This window comes from Mus caroli, unplaced genomic scaffold (genome assembly GCF_978045245.1).
Source record: "Mus caroli unplaced genomic scaffold, Mus_caroli_1 scaffold_5, whole genome shotgun sequence".
Classification (NCBI taxonomy): Eukaryota; Metazoa; Chordata; class Mammalia; order Rodentia; family Muridae; genus Mus; species Mus caroli.
In genome coordinates, this window is record NW_028227260.1 from 36,918,281 (window position 1) to 36,936,505 (window position 18,225).

The 18,225-nt window shown below is 42.4% G+C and overlaps 1 protein-coding gene across 1 annotated transcript in view; it reads right to left on the minus strand.

Moving 5' to 3' along the window:
- Window positions 1–12,017, minus strand: part of Drp2 (dystrophin related protein 2) — a 52,207-nt gene extending 40,190 nt beyond the window's left edge. Inside the window, exons 1-2 of the mRNA XM_029473350.2 lie at window positions 11,953–12,017; window positions 11,594–11,662 (exon numbers count right to left, since the gene is read on the minus strand). The gene's annotated coding sequence lies outside the window, so the exon portion shown is untranslated. The remainder of the gene's footprint in view (window positions 1–11,593; window positions 11,663–11,952) is intronic.
- Between the last annotated feature and the right edge of the window lie 6,208 nt (window positions 12,018–18,225).

An 18,225-nucleotide genomic window follows, 5' to 3' on the forward strand; every position in this document is an offset into this window, starting at 1 on the left:
AATACCTTTACCTCTCGGAGCATCAATACTCTCATCTGTAAAATGGGTATAAGAATGATACTGACCATATGGAATTGTTCTCATTATTAAAGTTAATCATGAATAGACACATGAATATACTGCCCTCCTGACAGTAGGGCATGGCTGAATGCTAGCTATAATCATCATCAATACTATCTCACTGAATTGTAGACCATAATTTAAGAGTTGGTCATATATTTACAGTTCTTTTGCTTTAGAAGTCAAATTGCACTGAACAACTTTATGCATAATTATAATCCTCAATATATTTCCCGAAATGGGAAAAACAAAAGCTTCCCCAAAGCCCCCCCCCCCCGCAAATACCTTTGTGCTTCACACAAATATTTAAAGCACTAGAAAAAAGTTACATTGGTGTATACTGCCACAGGCAATGTATGTGTGTGCCAACTTCCTAGCTCACTTGCCAACAATTTCTATTCCTATTTTTTTTTTTGCCAACTTTGTGATTACTTTTCATTTCCTTAATGACTTGAAATGTGGACCCATGTCGGGCAGTGGTGGCTCACGCCTTTAATCTCAGCACTCGGGAGGCAGAGGCAAGTGGATTTCTGAGTTTAAGACCAGCCTGGTCTACCAAGTGAGTTCCAGGACAGCCAGGGCTATACAGAAAAACCCTGTCTCAAAAAAAAAAAAAAAAAAGAAAAAAAAAAGAAAAGAAAAGAAAAAAGAAAAGAGGACCCTCCACACCCATTTAGTAGTCAATGTAGTATGCCGACACTTGCCTGCAATTTCAGCATTGCACAGGCAAAGAGATATTGTCACCAATTCAAGGCCAGCTTTTTCTACATAGCACATGCCCAGCCAATCAGGGCTATAGTGTAAAATCCTGGCTCCAACAAACACAACAACAAAACAGAATTCTTTTTAAAAAATAATGCACTCCTCATTTTTTTTTTTTTTTGCTAACCTGCCACCAGACAAAATTAAGATAAACCAGGAATAAAGAAAATTCATACCTTTTGAGTCATGGTGGCACACCTCTTTAATCTCACTGGTCTGGAGGCCGAGGCAGGTGGATATCAGTGAGTTCAAGGCCAGCATGGTCTACAAAGCAAGTTTCAGGACTACCACGGCTTCACGAAAAAGAGACCCTGTCTTAACTTCCTTCAGCAAAAGATGATTTCATAGCTTCCAATCATAACACAGACAAAACAAGAATTAACCTCTTCTTGTCCCAGCATCAGGATCTGCTCTTTTCAGCCTTTTGTTCTATGGCCTTAAGTCATTCCGCCTCTCTAAGCCTCACTTTTTAGATTTGTTAGGCACTGACAATTCTGTACATGTATATATTTTGATCATATTTGCTCCCAATTACACTCTCTCACTCCTCTCCATCTAATTCAACCTCTTCTTTTTTGTTTTGTCTTTTTCTTTGTTTTATTATTTGGCGAACCTGAGTTTAATTAGGGTTGTTTGTATCAACATAGATTATTTAGTGGAGCATGGGTAGCTAACCAGTGACTATACCACTGAAGAAATGACTCCTTCTCCCCCAAGCAACCAGTAACTGCCAATAATAACTCCTCAAGGAGTTCATGATTGAAACATTCATGATTGAATGTTGAAGGGCCCCCATCTTGTGCAGGCCGTGTGTAGGTAACCACAGGCTGCATCCTCATGAACACAATGGCTTAAGACTGATTTTGCTATTCTGTCAAATATAAGTGTTTAAGATTGGCAGGCATCAAAACACCGTTATTCCCACTTTGTGCAGTGTGAGCTTGAAGCCTGCTAAACTGTCTCTCAAGCTCTTTTACACATAAGCCAGGCACTATGGTCAGCACTTAGGAAAGAGAGAGGAGGATGGGGATTTTTCAAGTCATTCTTGAGTACATAGCAGTTTGATGCCAGTCTGAGATGAGGGAGACTCTGCCTTCAACAAAGAAATAAACAAAAGCAAACGAGCAAGCAAGTAAGGAAACAGGAAAAAAAAAAAGATTTTTAGCATAATCTGGCAAGGCTGTCCCAGCAAGAATTATAATTTCTTTTTCAGATGAACATGCCGAATTATAACTGAACCTATCCAGGGCCCTTGATTTCTTCTTTGTTCTATGGTGTGTGTGTGTGTGTGTGTGTGTGTGTGTGTGTGTGTGTTATACACTAAGATGACTCAGCAGATACGGGCAACGGTGCTTAAGCCTGACAATCTCTGAGTTCCATCCTTGGACCCCCACATGCAGAACTGAGAGAACCAACTCCTTCAAATTGCTTTCTGACTTCCACATGCACACTGCGCATGTACAGTCATGTGTACATCCATTTAATTAATTAATTAGTGTAAACAAGTTAAATAGACCTGGTATGGGTGCATGCAAGTACAAGTGTGTGTGTGTGTGTGTGTGTGTGTCTGTCTGTGTCTGTGTGTGTCTGTATGTGTGTCTGTGTATTTGTGTGTGTAACTTGAGATTGAGTTTTATGCATGCTAGGCTAGTGCTCTATCACTGAATTACATCCCTAGCTATTTTCCTATTGGAGACAGGGTTATCCTGTTTATTAGACTGGCCTTGAAATTGAGATCTTTCTGCTTCAGCTTCCTAAGTAGCTGAAATCATAGACATGTACCACTACACATAGTTAAAATATTTTTTCATAAAATAAAAAAAACGAGAAATAAGCCAATATGGTTACTCTTCATTTGCTCCCAAAAATGAAAATATGCCCTTCTATTTGTAATAAAATATCTTTTGGACATATATAGAATAATCTGTTATCATTGGAGAAGGAACTGAATGGCTATTTTAGAGAAAATCTCTCTTACTCCTTTGGGATTTTTTCCCTTAAAAAATCACTATGCTTATAAAAAAAGTGTATTGGACATATATGTAAAATATGTTAAATTATTATAAGTACATCCTGATATAATCACAGACGAGGTTGAAAAATAAAATTGTAATCCACACCATAAAAATCTCATGTCACCAACAGGAAACATCAATTTATTGATTTTATTTATTGATTTATGAGTGTCGGCCTGCATCTACGTATGTGTACCATGTGTGTGCCTGATGACCATGGAGGTCAGAAGAGGGCATGAGATCCCCTGGAACTGAAGTTACAGAGAGCTATGAGCTCCATGTAGGTATGGGAAACTGAACGTGGGTCCTCTGCAAGGTCAATGAGTGTCCTTAACTGATGAGCCACCTCTCCAGCTTAGAAATATCGCCTTTAAACTCAATATCCATTTATGCTTTTTGAATTTTAGCAATGTAAATATATTACAGAGCAGCGACTTTCTCCTTTCTCCTCACTTTCCTCCAAGATGCCACGGGAGCCTGTGAAGGCTGGTGTGAACTGTCAACTTGGCGGAAGCTAGAATCACCTGGTAGGCGTCGAGGGATTGTCTAGATTAAGAGTAGGCTGAGAATGTCTGTGAGCGATTGCCTTCATTGTGTTAATCCATGTTTTTTTAAAGACCCATTTTAACTGGGGGAGAGCCCATTCCCTATGTGGCAAACCTTGCAATGAATCAAGTGGACAAAGGGAGTGGAGCCTGCATTCATCCCTCTCTATTTGCTGACTACTGATGTGATAACACAAGCACTTTAAAGCCCCTGTGGCCTTAACTTACCCTCTGCCTTAGTGTCTCTATTGCTGAGATAAAGTGCCATGACCAAAAGCAATATGGGAAGGAAAGGGTTCATTTAGGCTACATATCTGCCGAAGGAAGCCAAGGCAGGAACACAGGCAGAGGCCATGGATGGATGCTGCTTTCTGCCTTGCTCCCTATGGCTTGATCCACCTCCTGCTTTCTTATAGAACATGGGACTACCACCCCAGGGGTGCCACCACCTACCATGAGTTGGGTCCTCTTACATCAGATCACTAATTAAGGAAATGCCCTACAGACTTTCTATAGGAAGGCAATTTGATGAAGAAAAATTTCTCAGTTAAGAGTCTTTCTTTCTAGATACACCTACGTTTGTGTCCAGTTGACAAAAACCAACCAGCACTCTTACCATACTGTAATACCCGAACTGTGAGGTAAAACAAACCATTTCTCTTTCAGTTACTTTCCCCCCAAGTGTTTGTTAAGAGATTCTTTTTTTTTTCAATATGTGTCTGTGTCTGTCTGTCTGTCTGTAGGTAGGTGGAGGCCACAGGGACTGGATCCCCTGGAGATGGAGTTACAGGTAGTTGTGAGTTACTTGGTGTGGGTGCTGGGAATTGAACTTGGATCTTTTGGAAGAGGAGCAAGTGCTCTTAACCACTGAGCCATCTCTCTGGCCTCTACCCAACTTATTTTATCACTCCAACAGGAAAAGAAACTAAGACAAGGTCTTCAGTTGTTTTGTGGAAAGAATGATTCGGTAACATTTCTACACCCAAATGAACAACAGTAGTTAAAGTCTTCTAACTAGGCGTGGTGATGCATTCCTGGGAAACTCAGGAGTCTGCAACAGGAGTGTTGTGGGTCTGAGGACATCCTTGGTGACACAGAGAGACCCTGTCTCAAGAAAAAAACTACCAAATTCCATATGTGTGTGTGTGTGTGTGTATGTATATATATATATATATATATATATATATATATATATATATATGTATATATATATATATACTCATTCTAAAGCGTTAACTAAATGTTAATATAAAATCCTCACAACAATCCTATAATAAAAGAGTCATTATTGTCTTCAACATGCAATGAAAACAACAGGTACACAGAGAGAAAGTAGCTTGTTTGGTCATACTGAAAACCATGTGGTAAAGAGCTGAAGCCATTCTGTTCCAGAACGCAAGTTTGTCCTCATTACATGATGGTGTCTCTGTAAACTCTAGAACCCACAGTGTGAGGCACTATTGTCACTGGTCCCCGAGCAAGCAGAGGAGGGAGCTTGTAGGGAAGATGAGGGGCATTAGAGGAAGAAGGTGGGAAACAAGAGAATAACATATGTGGTAGCGTGTGTGTGTGTGTGTGTGTGTGTGTGTGTGTGGTTCAAGTACATTATGCACATGTATGAAAATGCCATAAATTAAACACAGACTCACATATAACAATAATAAAGAAAATGAGGCTATCTACTAGAGGTGGGGGGCGATGGTGGATTCCAGGGAGAGTAGCTAGGAGGGGCTGGAGGAAGGAAAGGGAGGAAGGAAAATGAAATCATTCTCTTTCAATTAAAACATTATTTTATGATCTTCACAAGACCAAGGGCTCTCCTCCCATTGATGGCCGACTAGGCCATCCTCTGCTACATATGCAACTAGAGACAGTTCTGGGGGGTACTGGTTAGTTCATAATGTTGTTCCTCCTATAGGGTTGCAGATCCCTTTAGCTCCTTGGATACTTTCTCTAGCTCCTTCTTTAGGGGCCCTGTGTTCCATCCAATAGATGGCTGTGAACATCCACTTCTGTATTTGCCAGTCACTGGCATAGCCTCACAAGAGACAAGCAGGATGGGGGGAGGGTATAGGGGACTTTCGGGATAGCATTTGAAATGTAAATGAAGAAAATATCTAATAAAAAAAACCACATTATTTTAGGCTGGGCGTGATCCTGCGTGACTTTAACCCCAGAACTCAAGAGGCAGAGGCAGGCTCTGTGAGTTTGAGGCCAGCCTGGTCTATAGAGTGAGTTCCAGGACAGCTAGGGCTACACAGAGAAACTCCATCTTAAAAAAACTAAAAACAAAACCATTATTTGAAATACTTTTACATTTTATTTAGCTCACAGTTTTAGAAGCTATGCAGTGAAACAGGCATCACTACCCTGGTCCAGGCTAGGTCACATCATGGTGGGGCCCTTGCATCTCTCCGTGTGTTTATGCCTTCCTCACCCTCCTCATTCTTCCCTCCTCCTAATAAGGACAGTAGGCTTCAGTCATCACGGCTCCACTTTAATGATCTAAACCAATCACTTTCCAAAGGGCTGGTATTGCTTCTAATGTTTTATTAGCGTATACTTGTTTTACATGGTATGTATAAGCATATGAACAGACATATAAATGCAACCTGCTGAGTCTGTTTTTGTTGTTAATGTGACTATGGTTTCAGGGTTGACCACTCTGTGTTGGACAACCAATACAGGGGCCCATCCTGGGAGATGCTAAGTTTTCTTCTCCTGGCAGCCATTAGTTGCCAGTAGTACTTTGTCTAGGGGTGGTATCTACCTTTATTTGTGAGTGTAAGGATAGTTTTCGAATGTAGTAAGGAATTATGCTGGTCTAGCAAAGTGGCAATGGGGGATTCTTTTTCTAAGGTCTATGACCTCACTAGCCGCACCCAGGAAGCTGGCTAGGTTTCCAAAACAGGGCATCTTCCCTCCCATTGAGTAGGCTTCATCACAGAAGCATCTCTTTACAGCAAATGGAGACCATTATAGAAAATCACAACTGGCAGACAAATAAACACACACACACACACACACACACACACACACACACACACACACGTGCGCACAAGCAAAGGCAGAAGGCAGTGACTCTGTCTGGGGCAGTATCAGGCTGAGAAACCCAGAAAAGCACTTAAATGCCCTTTGCAGGCCATCTGAGAAATAAATTTCTGGACTGACAAGCTACTCAGTTTGAGCCCAGAGCTTCCTCAGTATCCGGAGCTCAATCAATACTTTAAAATGAACAAATAAACTCTTTTCACCTACAACCCTGCAGTTAGAAACTGACACTATGGAGAGAGTTACAGAAATGGACAAGGATGTCCACTGTAGTGGAGCGTGAAAGAGCAAAAAATGTGCAATTGACTCAGATGTCCATCACCAGGGCACTGGTCAGTGGACTGTGCCAGAGAGGAAGCACAGTATTATGGTTAAGGGCACAGGCCCAGAGCCACAGTGTTTGCCTCTGCAGCTGGCTCTGCCACTTACTAGCAAAAATCTGCACAAGCTCTCTAACCTTATTGTACTTCAGCTGCTGTATCTATAAAATGGGCCTAACAAAAAGACTTAGCATGTGGGCCTTCTCTTTCACTGCCACACTGTCAGTAGCAACACCACACTGGGAGAGGGAATGTGGCCATGCAGTCTCACGGTGGACGGAGGAGAGAAGTCTGTAGTCATGGAAAACCGCCTCATTCATTGCCATGTTGCCAGCAGTTAATTCATGTTTTCTGCTGTTTAGCAAACACTCAAGGGACAGCTCATAGGAGATTGTTATGTAGTTGCTAAAAGGATGTAGCTTTATATGCACTGACTTATCAGACACTGTCTTGATTTGCTGTCTGCTGTCGTAATAAACATTATAACCAAAAGAACGTAAGAACCACAAGAACAGGTTCTTATGAAAGGAAGTCAGGGCGGGGACTCAAAGAAGGAACCCGGAGGCAGGAACTGAGGCAGGAGCCATGAAGAAATGCTGCTTTTTGGCTTGTTCCCAATAGCTTCCTAATCTTGCCTTCTTGGACAGAACTCTCTGCCCAGGGGTGCCCTGCCAACAGTGGGTTGGGCCCTCTGTGCCCAAAATGCCCCCATGGACTTGTTTAAGACCAATCTTGCTTGCCAAGGCACTTTCTCAGCAAACATTTCCTCCTCCAAGGTAACTCTAGTTTGCGTCAAGCTGACAAAAAGCTAACCACTACAGATGCCAAACGTATATATTTAAGTTAAAGAAAGCAGCTGTTAAAATAGTGTGCTTGATAAAAGTCAAATTTTGTAAATGCCTTTACAAATCCATGTGTGAATACGTGCAGAAAGAAAGCCTAGACAAATATATTCCAAAGTGTTTATTGACACTTCTAGGGAGCTGCAAAAAAATGAAATTCTCTTTTTGTGTTAACCACGGTTTTTTGACAAAACACTTATTATTCTCAGGATTAAAAAAAAAATGGAGTTTTAAGGTGGACATTGAAGGAACGAAGCAGACAACGGGAAGTCTTTCTGCAGCTCTGGACTCCCTGCCTCAGTCCAAGGTGAGACTGCATGACCACCTCTCCTCTCACGATGGGGCTTGTCTACTAGACAGCATGGTACGAAGAGAAGAGGCACACATGCTATGTATCTTCCTAAAATAATTTCCTGCAGTCTATAGCCAAAGCCAAGTTTCTACTTCAGATATAATTCAATTAATAAATCAGAGAAACTCCAACTGTCAAACTGGAAGAGACCCGCGAGATTAAAGCAATCCCTTACTTGGCAAATGGAAACAAGGAAATGTGTTCCTGAGGTAAGACCTATAAAGCATTTTTGGGAAATAAAATTTATTTCTCACTCAAAAGACTAAAGATGGGGGTGGAGAGATGGCTCATTGGGTAAGAGCACTGACTGCTCTTCCGAAGGTCCTGAGTTCAAATCCCATCAAATAGTGGCTCACAATCATTCGTAATGGGATCTGATGCCCTCTTCTGGGTGTCTGAAGGCAGCTACAGTGTACTTACGTATAATAAAGAAATAAATCTTGAAAAAAAAAGCCTAAAGATACACTCCCATGGGTGATAACTTTATTCTAAGAGATAAATAACACAATAAACCTGGAACTTTCCTACACTACTAGTCATAATGGAAGTTGGTAAGCCATTTTGGAGAAGGAATTGACAAGGTCTTTTAACAATGCCGCTGCTCAGATTTTGTGAGTGAACAATTCCACTCCAAATAATCTTCCTGGCAGAAGCATTCACCCAAACTCAAGTAACTAAGAGCTAACACAGAAGCCCTAATGGTCATAGCTACAAGCAGCAGATCTACACATCCACTAGTACAGAATGGATGAATAAATTGTGCTTATGTTCATAAATACATTATTGAAAAATGAGTGAATTACAGCCACATATTTCAACATGGATGTATTTCAGAAATATAATATTGATTATTTAAAAAAAACCAAGTTACAGTATAATACATGGAACACCATTGGTATAAAATTTTAAAATATATGAAGCATCAGCATATGTTCTTTAAACACACACACACATATGGTAAAAATTAAAGTATGAATAAATGAAAGGGAATAGCAAACAGTACATCCAGGATACTGTGGAGTGGGGAAGCTTTAAATATGGAAAAATAGACTCTATTGGTAATGTTTTTTTATACCTGAACATCATATTATGTCCAGATCATATTATCTCTCTTATGTGCTTTATGCTGCTTTGAATGCACAAAACATTTCATAACATAGTGCTTTTTTAAAATTGCAACAAATCCCATGCCAAATGAAAAGCTGATCATTTTTGGATATAACAAGACACTAAATGCAATATAATAAATGCCGGGGTTGCATTCAAAATAGAAAAGATTGTTCCTCAAATCTTCTTTATTTTCCCAGGACTACTTCCGCAGGAGGGGACCTACTAGAGATCTAGCAGTTGGGCGTAGTCAGCCGGGAATCAGGGGAAAATCTTTCAGCCAGTCACTATAGGAAGGAGAGCAATTTTATTAATCTCTTTGGTTTGCACATTTAAAAATACAATGGTGGAGCAGCTTGTCTTAGAGATGTTTGTTTTCACATGACTGTTTGTTTGTTTGTCTGGTTGCTTAATTTGTTAGTTAGCAGCAACTGCTCAACCCATTCCTGTAAAATGCTCAAGTGTTTCCCATGTCAAAACATAATTCCAATTCATGCACAGCAGTACTTCTCGGAGCCCTTAGCATCCTTTATGCACATTGTCACTCTTTAAGAAGACAAGTCAGTTAAAAAGCATTTGCAATCCCCCCACCCTACACACATGCACACACTTTAAACAGAATATATTAACATTCTCCTAAAACTATTGTCCTAGCAAGATTTCTATACTATTGTAGCTGCCAGTGTTTGCAATCCTTTGGAATTACTGGCAAGATGGCCCAGTGGGTAAAGACACCTACTGCCAAGCCTAAGGGTCCAAGTTTGATTCCTGGGACCCACATGGTGGAAGGGGTAGAACTGATTTTTGCAAGTTGTCCTCTCACCTCCACATGAGAGTCATGGCACATGCCTCTCTCTCCCCCACACATGTACATGAAATAAATTAAAATGTAATAAAGGATATAGACTCCCCTGGAAGGGAAGACCGTGGTTCCATACTTTAACATCCACTGAGTGGGCTTTCTCTCAGGGAGTGCCTTCTCAGTCTATAAGACTCTCTTCTCAGCTTCATTAATACATCTAAGCTCCTCACAGGCATTGTGGCAGATCGAAGCGTGTGCGATGGGAAGGCTGTGCCCTAGATGGCTTCTTTACATCTACATTTTGGGCCTATCCTAAGTTTGCTGCTTCAAGCCAAGCTCCCCTTCTTTAGGTGACAGCAGAGCTGAAAGCTGTTCCTGGTGGGAGCTCAGAGCCACACAGCTAGGGCCTAATCCAGAAGGTCCAAGTCTCTTCCTTCATGCCTTTATCCCATACCAAGAGTTGGCAGGAAGCAGCACTTTGAGGCAGGGAAGGAACAGCTCCATCTTCTTTCAGAGACAGGACATTTACTTCAACTTCTAACCCTGAGATTCCTTGGAACCATCTCCCTGCCCTTTCTGCCCCCCGAAATCTCAGAAGAAGAATCTGCTGAGGTTTGTAGCTTCCTCTGGACTTCTCTGGCAGGTGATTTACTTGGGAGTCTTTAATTTAAAAAATAAAGATTCCTTTGGAAAAGTCTATAGGTGGAGATTTTCAATGCCTTTGTTCTTCTGAACAATGGAAAGGGAAGCAGAAAGGTATGTTTGGTTCCTGACAGTATGTGCCACGTTCTTGATAAAAGAGAACACTAGATCTCCTTTACTAAGAGCTTCTCCCCACTCGCTGCCACCTCACCTGCTTGGAAGCCATGAGGTCTGTCCTTATCTACCTATCAAAAGAAGGATAAACCATATTTACCCTTCCAGTCTCAGGCCCATGTACCAGGTTGGGACACTTAGCCTGAGGCTAGGAGAGGCAGGGGGTGTAAAAGGAAATGGGGTATTGGACTTAAGAGAAGTAAGCTCTATTTCAAATCACTCCAAACTATGCTCTGGAGAGGTAAAAGGTGCCTCCCAGGTACAGGAGGCAGAAAGGCAATGGGAAGACAGAACAGAACAATGGGGAAAGTACCTCAGGGAAAATGAAGGGGGTCAGGAAGGCAGTGCGGGCTTGCCAGGAGCCCTTCAGCAGGGGCTTTGAGGCCTCAGCCCAGTTTACTTCAGGGAAGAACTCCTGTGTCCTGTCTCCTGGCCAGAATACTCATTTGCTCAGAAAATTGGAGGAGGTCTGCTGTTGACTCTCTTCTCTTTTCAGCAAATGCTTAACACACACACACACACACACACACACACACACACACACACACACACACACACACACCTTCCCTCTCACCAGTAAATCTACCCTTGGACAAAAAGCATGTCATTGAAAAATCTAAGATAAATAAACACCCCATTTCTATGAGAGAAACAGACCTCGTTCCTCTTATCCATCGTTAGATCACAATTACTCAAATTGTCTTGAGTTACTATTCCCGGGTATATGTTTCCCTTCTTTATGAATCCAATCAGTGGCTACTTCATTAGACACATTTTAAATGCAAGTTTTCCCCCAAAGGCACATGCAGGCAGACAAGAGCAGGCGTACAGACAACCCCCTTAGACAGTACCCTTGAAGCTTCCCCTATTTCAGCCGGCTGAACGAGGACAAGGCTTGGAAAGAATTTCTCTGTGGCCTACCTTCTGATTCCGTCAGGTCTGCGAAGCAGGCAGTAGCTGGGAAGCTGGGAGGCCCAAGCTAGGCTGCCTCTGTGAATCAGCAAAGAAGTCCCTCAGACAGGGATGCCGACAGCTGCTGTGTGCACACTCTCCCTGTCTCTCCCATCTCCCTGTCCTCCTCCTCCTCCTCCTCCTCCTCCTCCTCCTCCTCCTCCTCCTCCTCCTCCTCCTCCTTCTCCTCCTCCTCCTCCTCCCCTCTCCGAGCTGCTCTGTGTTGCTATGCAATCATCACCGGGACTAACAGCACCATTCCGACCTCAAGCAAAGATACCCTTGACTGGACGAACGCAGAGAGAGCAAGGACAGTTTTATAAAAGTACCAGAGCCGTGGCGGCTCGCGGAGATTTCAATTCATTCCAAGCAGAAGAGCAAAGCGGAAGAGCCTGAAAAGCAGAGGGAGAGAGGGGGAGAAGGAGGAGAGGCTTCCACTGGGAGGGAGGAGACAAAAGAGCCACGGAGATCAATACAAACTGCTAAGCTGAGCAAAGTGTCTGGCCCCCCGACTTGCACATACCCAGTCCAGAGCCAAAACCAACTTTGAAGCCAGCAGCTGGCAGGGGTCCCTCAGTAGCCCGTCCAGGATTCAATTTCTGTGCCGGGAGCTGAAACACACAGCTCTAACAATTGTCATTGGTACCCAAGGTACAGTCTTGGTTGGGCACAGTGCAGTCTGCCAGTGACCTGTGAGCTCTTGTAGTCACTCCCTCCTAGACCTTCAGTGTGTGAAACTCAACAAGTAAAAGAAAGAAAAGGGACGTGGAATGATTTGAGAAAATGAAGCTCCTTTTTGGCTCCCCTCACTGACTCCCTTACTGTCACAGATTTCGTCCACACCAGCTCTCGCTCTTTCAATTGTTTAAGTTCCAAACAGCTCCAACAGATCTGGACGCAGGATATTAGATTCCTTTACTGAGGGTTCAGCACACAGCAGGCCACTTAACATAACGTGTTGAGTGAATGAAGAATGAATGGGGGGGGGGGCGGGGAGGGGAGAGGTAAAGGCTGTCAGAAAACCCTCACCGCCATCCTCCTACCCAAAAGGAGACTAAAGCTTGAAGCCCTGGAGCTCCAGACCTTGGCAAAGGGCTCATTCTTTCCCCGCTCTGCTTCTGAGAATTGGGTGTGTATGGGAGGGAGTAAGGGGCTGCTTCGGGATGTTACTGAACTCCTCTGAGATGGAAACTCTGTATGTTCTGATGGCACTAGAACTTAAAACAGAAAATGCTTCTGGATTTCTGGGATCTGGGTCTGGTATTAATATGTCTAAAGTACTGAGAATTATTTCAAAGATTATTATTATTAAGATTATTATTACTATTTTAGAGTTGCACTTCCTTTATTTGCAATTTATTAAATGACAATTTTTGTGTTTGTTTATTTGTTTGTTTGTTTGAGACAGGATATTATGTATCCCAGGCTGACGTCAAGCTTGGGTCAGTTAAGGGTGACATTGAATTTCTGACCTGCCTTTGCCTCCTGGCGCTGACATAGGCATGCAGCACTGTGGTGGTTCCTGTTGGGCTAAGAGACAAATCCAGGACCCTGTCTTTGCTAGGCAAGCACATCACTGTATTCCAAGCCCTGAGAAAAATAATTTTAAATAATTTTAATTGAAAAATAGTAATTGTTCATATTCAGTGGGGGAGGTGTGTGTTTATATTGTAGAGCCACTCCTGCTAACTAATATAGTACCATGTCACCAACTTACCATCTTTTCTTGGTAAAGGCCTTTTAGCACTTTGGAACAAAGTACATTATCTGTGTTCATATAATGCAATATTATCATTAGTAACGTTTTCAATATGATCATTATTTCAAGTCTCTGTTAAGAAAAAGTGGTGTGTATGTGTGTGTTTGTGTGTGTGTGTGTGTGTTTCAGGGTGAGATTTAAAAAGCTGGAGTTGCACCAGTTATTGGGACACAGCTATGAGGCCAGCTTATGAACTCCAGGACAGCCAGGACTACACAGAAAAATAAAGCAGTCTCAAAAAACCAAAACCAAAACAAAACCAAAGCAAACCAACAACTAAAAAACTAACAACGCCCCCCCAGCCCCCTGCAAAGAAAAAACCCTGAAAGTTACTGCCTTCAAAAATGGCTAGAAATCAAATGCCTGATCTCTTCAAACAAAATTGGAGCTAGCTGTCCTTCCCCAAAGCTAGCTATTTAATTCTTATCCTGTGTGTGAGAGAAGTTTGTCTACATATATGTGTGTGTGCAGCACATGTTTGTCTGGTACCAGTGGAGGTCAGAGGAAGGTGACAGATTCCCTAGAACTGGAATTAGGAATGGCCATGAGCTATTTTGTGGGTGCTGGAAACCGAATCTGGTCCTCTGCAAGAGTGGGAAATGCCCCTTTAACCCTAGAGATATCAGGCCCCTTGCCAGGTACAAGAAAGGTCACTGGTTTCTGGCTGGAGAGATGGCTTGGTTGGTAAAGTGCTTGCTGAGAGCATGAGGACCACAGCTGGATTTTTTCAAAATCCATGTAAAACAGACCCAGGAGGTAACAAGCTCCAGGAAACAAAGCCATGGCAAAATAGGTGGCAGAGAGAGTCAGATCCATAGAGCTTGCTGGCCAGCTAACCCGGGCACTTGGCAAAGTTCCAAGACAACAAATGGCCCTGTCTGAAACAAAAAGTGGAAGGCACAGAACCCTTGTGATTGTCCTTTGACCCCCACACAAGGACCCATCCCTATCCCCCCCCCCCACCGCCAAACATGCAGAGGTACACTCACACTGTGTGGATTAGGTTTGTTGTTGTTGTTACTGGTTTGTTTGTCAACTTGGTACAAGCTAGAGTCATCCTAGAAAAGGGGAATAACAGTCGATAAAGGAATTGCCTCCATCACACTGGCCTGTAGGGGAACCTATGGGACATTTTCTTAATTAATTATTGACGTGGGAGGGCTGAGCCCACCGTGGGAAGTGCCATCTCTAAGAAGGTGAAGCTGGGTTAGATTTAAAAAGCCATGTAAACCACGGAGAACAAGCTCGTAAGCAACATCTGTTCATAGTCTCCACTTTAGTTCTTGCTTCCAGGTTCGAGCCTTGGCTTCTTTGACAAAGGACTGTAACACGGAAGTCAGATAAACCCTTCCCTTCCCAAGTTGTTTTAGGTCATGATCTTTACCACAGTAATAGAAAGCAAACCAGAACAGACACCACCACCCAAAAAAAAAAAAAAAAAAAAAAAAGCGTGGCTGGTTTCCAGGGGAGCTTTTGAGAACCTGTCTGATTTCAACAAGGATACCTTTAACCAAACTTTTACTAACCATCCAGCACTGCCCAGGCCTGATTGTGCACGTGGTCATGGTTTTACCAGGACCTTCAGACCAGGTGCCTCAGGAGTCCTTTACAACTGACTAGAAATGACTTTGAAGAAGTGATAACCAGAAAGAAGACCAGAAGGAACGTTCTAAGACTGTGTTTGGGCTGGCACGGTCATAGAATAAAAACACAGAAACACAGTAAGGGAGCCTGACTCTCTGCTAACCCTTGGCACCATCTCACTAGCACACCCCAGAGAACCACAGCCAAGGTCTAGAAGGAGGAAGATGGGGGAGCCTGATGGGGTACATGATCTTTACTTCGATGGCACTTGGACTCATCTAGGTCACAAGAAGCACTTGTAATAATCCTTTGCATTTCTCTTTTCTGTTCCTAGAGCAAGCATTCAGACTGCAGATGCAAAACTACTGTGCCAGTCTCAGTGAAAAGAAAACCCATAGAGTTTATCCTGTGGGTGCAACAAAATGCTTCTCAAAATTCCTTTCTCACAGACTAGTATAGCAGAAGGGATCTTTCTTCCTTGCTTTTTAGATTAAGGCTTCTGAGGGTTCCTTTGAGACAGAAAACATTAAACAGCCAATGGCTGGTGTCTTCTTTTTCTCACTGTTGTGACAGAACTTTTGACAAAAGCAATTTAAGGATGGAAGAGGCCTGGGGAGATGGCTCAGCAAGTGAAGGTATTTGCAGCCAAGCTTAGCAAACCTAAATTCAGTTTGGAGACCCTGTTGTGTTACAGTCTCCTCTGAGATTAAACCATTCCAGCTTGTAGCAAAACTCTTCAAACAGGAAGGAAAACAACTCAAAATAGCTTCAGGAAGTCCCTGAAACTGAACAGAGTGACTAGAACCCTCCCTGCCAGGGCAAGCAGAGGCAAGTTGAAAAAAAAAAAAAATCTCAGATCAGCTGAGCTGCAAAAAAGACTCTGAGACCAGACCACCTGCCTGGAAGAAGCAAAAACCAGCTGAACTTCCTGGAAGAGGTTTAGACCTCTGAGGTCCTCTGTCGTGCTGCCTGCAAGCTGTGCAATGTGCTGCCAGGTTCCCAAATTTGTGACCTGTCCCCCATGCCGGGCTCTGGTGACACAGCTGTCTTTGAGTCATTTCTGCTCCTGTAAGCAACCTCACCCATAGTTCTCTAAGTAACCCCAATAAAATTTATTGGTTCACTAGGTTAGATTCTGGTGATATCTGCACTTTGGTCTGTTGTGGATTCTCTATCTGGGGTGAATAGATGTGTGTGTTGTATCTCTTCAGAGAAAGTTTTGTCACAAAACAGACCCACTTGATGTGAAGGGAGAACTGACTCCCTCAAATTGTCCTCTGACCACCATATGTGTGCTGTAGTTTGTGTGTACTCCCTTACACACTAAATAAATAAATAAATAAATAAATAAATAAATAAATAAATAAATGTAACAAAGGAAGCCTTAATTTTGGCCCACAGTTTAAGGATTTGGTCCATTATGGCAAGGGCTACATGGGCAGCAGGACTGTGAAACAGTTGGTCCTCTTGTGTGCACAATCAGGAAACAGAGCAATGAGCACTAATGCTCAATTCACTTTCTCCTTTATATTCAGTCCTGGAGTCCAGTCCATGAAATGGCACTGTCTCCATTTAACATTGACCTTCTTCAGGTAAGCCCATTAGAATGTCTCTCACATACATATCCAGAGGTGAATCTCACATCTAAATATCACTCTCAGAATTTTCGTATTTTCCTCTCCCTGTTCCTTTCTGTCTCCATTTTCTTTCATTATCTTCAATCCCTTCACTACCTTTAACTCTCTCCTTGTTGCCTAAAAACATGAGAGGGTCAGCAATTTGCTGACTCTTGTGATCTGGGAAGTAGAAATCACATCTATTCAGTAGAGGAAGTCCCCCCAAACATCCCATGTACTTCACACACAGCCATGTTAATACTATGTTACTTACAAGCTGGAGTGAAGAAACCTAATCAAAGAAGAGAACTCCCAGGTTTCAGGTAAGGCTGAAAAGTGAGAAGCAGGACAAAAAGAAAAAAAAAAAAAAACTGGAGAAGACAAAAGTAATTGTAAATTGTCATTTATTATCTATCTGTACAGTGCCTCCTGACATACTATTCCATTTGTATAGAAGGTATTTCCAAGGAATGGAAATTGCATGCAGTCAAAATGAGACAGAGGGAAAGTATCTTGGGACAGTCATCCAGATTAATAGGGATTGAAATGGGACAAGGTGTGAGACCCACAGGAGGGAGAGATTTCCATCAAATGTGCATGACATAGATGAAGGAAGCAACAAGTTGGGAGATAGGATGTAATATTAGGAAGATAAAGCCACAAGGCAGAGGAAGCTGGCTTTTGTCACTGGAGTTGAGGACTGATGTAAAGCGCTGAGATACACTAAGGTTCCAGTCAGCACTTTGAGCACTCTGGTGAGGTCGTCTGAACATCTCAAGATGCAGAATTCATTTTACACACTTGACTACCTCCCACCCCCTTCTCCTGTTCTTCAAGCTTCTGCTAAACCAGACCCAGCAGCTGTGGTGTTACATAACCAAATAGTATGTTCTATTTATGTTCTCAAATATATTCCACTTAGACCCAAACCACTCAATCTGCAGTTAAAGTGGTAGAAAGAACACTGAATTAGGAGTCAAAGGACAAAGGTTCTAACCCCAATTTCATTACAAAATTACTGTTAATCTTTCTGAGCCTTGGGTTTTTTTTTTTTTTTTTGATCCTTCACCAAAAAGTAGGTAATAGCTTTCCTGTCTGGTTCACTTTATTGAGTGGACAATCCAATAGAAAAGTCGGTGTGAATACACAGTGGATATATTGAAATTGTAAAGTGCTCTCTAAATGTAAGAGGTTATTATTTCCATTGCTTCAAGGTCCTCGTGGTTTCCATCTCGTAAAGAGGACACAAAGACCTACAGTCAATTACCGCAGCTGAGAAAGCATACTAGGGACACAGTTAGCTCCCTGTTTCTACCATGAACCAGATACTATAGTCCTTTAGCTAGATGGGCTAACCATTCAGTTTAGACCATCCTTTATAGTATCCACCTTCCTGCCTAGACCTTTAGACATATGCACACTCCCCAGTACCCTTTCCCATGTGAGCTTCCAGGATAAGGTGTGCAACTTAATAAGAGCTAGGGGCTCTCTGGGCTAGAAAGACCTGCTATTGATTTGTACTTTCATTGGGTTCAGGTTGATGAAGCAAGGCAGGCACCTGCATTGAGAGAGGAAGGATGTTAATATTTTAGAGGATTACATCTTGTGCCAAATGCAGCATAGAGCACTTAATATCTGTTAAC